The sequence below is a fragment of the Lynx canadensis genome, chromosome B1 (genome assembly GCF_007474595.2).
Source record: "Lynx canadensis isolate LIC74 chromosome B1, mLynCan4.pri.v2, whole genome shotgun sequence".
Lineage (NCBI taxonomy): Eukaryota > Metazoa > Chordata > Mammalia > Carnivora > Felidae > Lynx > Lynx canadensis.
The window spans coordinates 111,291,467-111,296,842 of NC_044306.2; positions in this window are offsets into that span (position 1 = coordinate 111,291,467).

Below are 5,376 nucleotides of genomic sequence, written 5' to 3' on the forward strand. Positions count from 1 at the left end.
CTCCTGATTTGTTCATTTTGGCCACTCTGACTGGCATGAGGTGATAGATATCTGAGTGTGGTTTTGATTTGTATTTCCCTGATGAGGAGCGACGTTGAGCATCTTTTCATGTGCCTGTTGGCCACCCAGATGTCTTCTTTAGAGAAGTGTCTATTCATGTTTTCTGCCCATTTCTTCACTGGGTTATTTGTTTTTCGGGTGTGGAAACTCCCTGCTGTCTGAAGAAATACTACTACTGTTTCACCTTACTAAATGACTCCTTATTACTTTTCTTTGAAGTATTTAAGTTTTTTCTATATTTTCGTTTTCCTTCCTTGCTGATATGAAATGATTTTTTGCTTACTACCGTTGTCAATATGCCACTCAAGACAGATGTTCTTCCTCTAACACCAATCTGATCTGTTTAAGTTTAGAAGACACATCATAAAAGTTGCTGTAACTATATGCAAAATACAAACAAATGGATACAGAATGAGGTCCTGAAGACTCTTTTGTAAGAATAGTCATGAGGGTGGCTGGGTGACATGGTCGGTTAAGCTCTGACTTCAGCTCAGGTCATGATCTGGTAGTTCCTGAGTTCCAGCACTGTGTCAGGTTCTCTGCCTGCACAGAGCCTGCTTCAGGTCTCTGTCCCCCTCTCTCTCTCCCCCCCCCCCGCCCCTTGCACACTGTCTCTGTCTCTCTCAAAAGAAATAAATAAACTTAAAAAAAGAGAATAGGCATGAACTCTAGAGCAATGGACTTTAGGACAATTATTTTTGCATACTCAGAATATTTTGCTTACTTCAAGATTCTTTGGGTTCTGTATAGCAGTGGTATTAATGTACCAAATTTAGTACCATTTTAAAAACTAAAATCTACCAAAACAGAAATTAATATTTGAACATATACCTGTTTAGAAAATAGTAATAAGATATGGTATGGTGGAGGCCTCTGGCTGGCTCAGTCAGTGGAGCATGTGACTCTTGATCTCAGGGTCATGAGTTCAAGCCCCACATTGGGCTGGAGCCTACTTTAAAAATTAATTAATTCATAAGTAAATAAAAAAAGATACGGTATTGTGAAAAGACAAATTACAAAATTGATTTGATTTAAACATCTGGCAGAATCTATGAAATTCCTCAGTATATGGTGAAATGAAAAGCATGAGCTTTGGAAACAGATAACCCAGGTCCAAATCCTTGTTCACCCCTGGGTGATCTTTGAGTAACAGCTATTTTACCTTCTGTGATCTATAAAATCCCTAACCTGAAAAATGGAGGTAAAAACACTTCTTGGGGGGCCTGGATAGCTCCAGTTAAGTATCCAACTCTTGATCTCAGCTCAGGTCTTGATCTCAGGGTCATGAGTTCAAGCCCCACTTGGACTCCACGCTGTGTGTGGAACTTACTAAAAAAAAAAACAAAAAAAAAAAAACAACAAAAAAAAACTTTTCTTATGTGTTGTGAATAGATTAAGATAATAATTTAAATAGTCAACAATGTACACTAACAATTTGTAAGAGAGAGTAGCTGTTATGTAAGTGGACTTACCACAGTAAAAATAAATTTTTTTTAAAGATAATAGTTTAACAGCAATTGCTTATTGGGCATTTTCTCTTGTAAGAATGAACTCCTCCAAATAAGATAGGCATCTATATCAGTAATTAGAGAAAGAGAGCTGAAGCCTCAACAAAATGGTAGATCATTAATGTTTTACTAGGCAAATCTTGTAATCCCTTTTACATTTATGCTATCAGTGCCTCTTTCAAGCAACCTTGTAACCTTTGCTAACATGGTTACAGCCATGCTCAGCCTGCTTTCGTGAGATCTCCCCTCCTTTATTTGTCAACAAGCTTCAGGCCTTCCCCTAGAGAATACCAGGCCCTTTTTGAAGAAGGTGTAAAGGTGGTTTTTTTGTTTTGTTTTTTGTTCTTGTTTTTGTTTTGTTTTGTCTTGTTTAATTCTGAGTTGTGGTAAGCACTTTCTATCCATTAACTCATTTAATCTCATGGAACACATCCGTGTTTTCTTTTTTCTTTTATGCTATCTTTATTTTTTTTTATGAGGTAAAACAACAAATAACATTGTATTAGTTTCAGGCATACAACATAATAATTCAATACTTATATATATTGCAAAATGATCACCACAATGCCTAGTTAATAGATGGAAACTTTAAGATTTATTTTCTTAGCAATTTTCTAATATATTAATACAGTATTGTTAACTCTGGATGCCTTGCTTGTACATTACATCCTCACGACTTTTTTTTTTTTCTTTTTTAGTTCATTTGCTATTTTGAGAGAGACAGAGAGAGCTTAACAAGGGAGGGGGAGAGAGAGAGAGGGGAGAGAGAAAATGCCAAGCAGGCTCATGGGCAGACCCGATGCAGGGCCTGAATTCACAAAACCGTGAGATCATGACCCTGATCTGAAATCAAGAGACTGAGGCTTAACTGACTGAGCCACCCAGGCGCCCCTGACTTATTTATTTTTTAACAGAAGTTTGTAGGTTTTTTACTTTTCAGTAATCTCTACACCCAGTCGGGAGCTCAGACTTACAACCCCAAGATCAAGAGTCACATTCTCCATCAACCGAGCCAGCCAAAGCACCACTGAAGTTTTGTAGCTTTTGACTCTCTTCCCTAGTTTGCTGCCCTCACTCCCACTCCTCAGTCAGGTACTGATATTACACCACGTTTACAGACAGGCAGAAGTGGAAGCTTGGGTTGTTCAACACAGTAGTCAGAAGCACATGTGGCAATTGAGCACTTGAAACACGGCCTGTGTGGGGCACCTGGCTGGCTCAATTGGGAGAGCATGAGACTTGATCTCAGGGTTGTGATTCAAGTCCCATGTTGGGTATGGAGCCTATTTAAAAAAAAAAAAAAAAAATGTGGCTCACCCTGAACGAGATACACAGATGAATACAAGCTATTTCATTAATGTGGTTTACTTTGGGGTGCCTGGGTGGCTCAGTTTGTTGAGGATCTGACTTTGGCTCAGGTCATGATCTCACAATTTGTGAGTTCGAGCCCTGCATCGGTTCACTGCTATCAGTGCAGATGCTGCTTCAGATCCTGTGTCCCCCTCTCTCTCTGCCCCTTCCCTGCCGGCACTCTCTCCCTCAAAAATAAATAAATGTTAAAAAAAAAATGTGTCAAGGGTGCCTGGGTGGCTCAGTCGGTTTAAGTGTCCGACTTTGGCTCAGGTCATGATCTCGTGGTCCGTTGAGTTCGAGCCCTGCGTCGGGGCTTCTGTTGCTGACCGCTCGAGCCTGGAGCCTGTTTCAGATTCTGGTCTCCTTCTCTCTCTGACCCTCCCCCATTCATGCTCTCTCTCTGTCTCAAAAATAAAATAAACGTTAAAAAAAAATTTTTTTAATAAAAAAAATGTGTCTATGTGGAAAATAAAACACAATCTTAAAAAATATATATTGGTTTATGTTAATTGCATGTTGAAATGATATTTTGTATATATTGGCTTAATAAAATATTTTAACAAAATTAATTATACTTGTTTCTTTAACTTTCTGTAACTTGGCTACTATAAAAATTTAAATTACTTATGTACTTCATAAGTAATTATGTGTCTCATAAGCTTCATAGGACAGCACTGGCTTAAGCAATTTGCTCAAGATCACCCTGAGAGTGTCAGAGGCAGAGTCAGAACCAGGTGGTCTGGCCCCGGAGCATACACTCTATCACCATGCTCTGAATCAGCATAAAGCACTCAATGGCCCTTTGGACACATAGTATCACAAATTCAGTGAATGTGCATCCTTTGGTCTTTTTCCTTCTATGTTCTCTACTAACGTGTCCCCTTCCTCCACCTCGGCTTCCTTCTAAACTACATATTAAGTAAGTCAGTCTAAAAAAATAAAATAGCAATCTGTTAGATAGAGAGCCCATGTGGTACTGAAGTGATCTTCTTTTTGCTTTAATAGTTTTAAGATGACACAGTTATTTTATCCACAATGTGTGAAAAGCTAATGTCTAAGAATAGGCCTACAGGGATACTGTGATCTATTTCTGAATACCATTAGGTCAACATTTATTATGTTGAGGTATACCTGAATTTTCTAGCAAATATCTCAATCATGGCATCATATGCTCAGAGCTGGGGAATGACTTTGGGATGAATCCCTCCATGATGCTCCCCCAGAAAATAGGGTTGACAAGATATATCATTGCCTCTGTATGTGAAAATTATGGCTTGGTGTACATTTTTTGTTTATAAACTGCTATGTTTTCAAGCTGATAATCCTGGGATGCCTGGCTGGCTCAGTCAGTAGAGCATTCGACTCTTGATCTCAGGGCGGTGAGTTTAAGCCCCACGTTGGGCGTCGAGCCTACTTAAATACATACATTCATACATACATACATACATTACTTATATATGTATATAGGTCCTAAACTGAACAATTAAAATAACCATAATAATTATTATTACATTTATTACATCATTTACTGAGTGCTCATCCTTAGAAGACTGTTTTCACAGATGAAAGATTTAATATGTGTAAAGATTAAAACAGTGTTGGCACACAGTAAGTAGTCAATAAATGTTAGCCATTATTATTACAAAGTAATATTAAACTTTGACTCACTGATGTATTTGGTCCTCAAGACTCCTGTAAGAGAGAAGTGAGGTTCAAAAAAGTTAAATAATTTGTCAAAGTTTATATAGTTGATGGAACAGCTGGATGACAAGACAAGCCATCTGACTCAGAGCCAATGCTTTTAACTGCTATGCTCTCATTCCATAAATGCCTTTCTGTGTGCTTTCGTAATTGTGCAATACCATAAGATTATCATGAAAAAATTTTAAATATAGATAACAAGGTGAAAAAATAAAAAGTATTTATAATCCAACTGGCTCCGACCTAGTAACACCTTGATTAATTCTTCCAACTATTTTTCTACTGATTTAAAAAGTGCAACATCTAGGGCACGTGGCTCAATCAGCTGGTAGAGCATGTAACTCTTGATCTCATGGTCCTGAGTTTTAGTCCCACATTGTGGGTGGAGATTCCAAAAAAGAGGGGGCACCTGGGTGGTTCAGTCAGTTAAGAGTATGACTCTTGGTTTCATCTGAGGTCATGATCTCACAGTTTGTGGATCAAGGCCTGAGTCAGGCTCCACACTGACAGCACAAAGCCTGCTTGGGATTCTCTCTCTCCCTCTTTCTCTGTCCCTCCCCTGCTCACATGTGCTCTCTCTTTCTCAAAAATAAATAATTAAACTTAAAAATTATTTAAAAAACTGCATCTAATTTACTTAATTTAATAATATATTATAAATATCTTTTAAATGTGATTTTACAAAAAAATTTTAAAAATTAAAAATAACTGTGATTTTACAGCGTCTTTTTACGGCTGCATAGAATTCTATTAT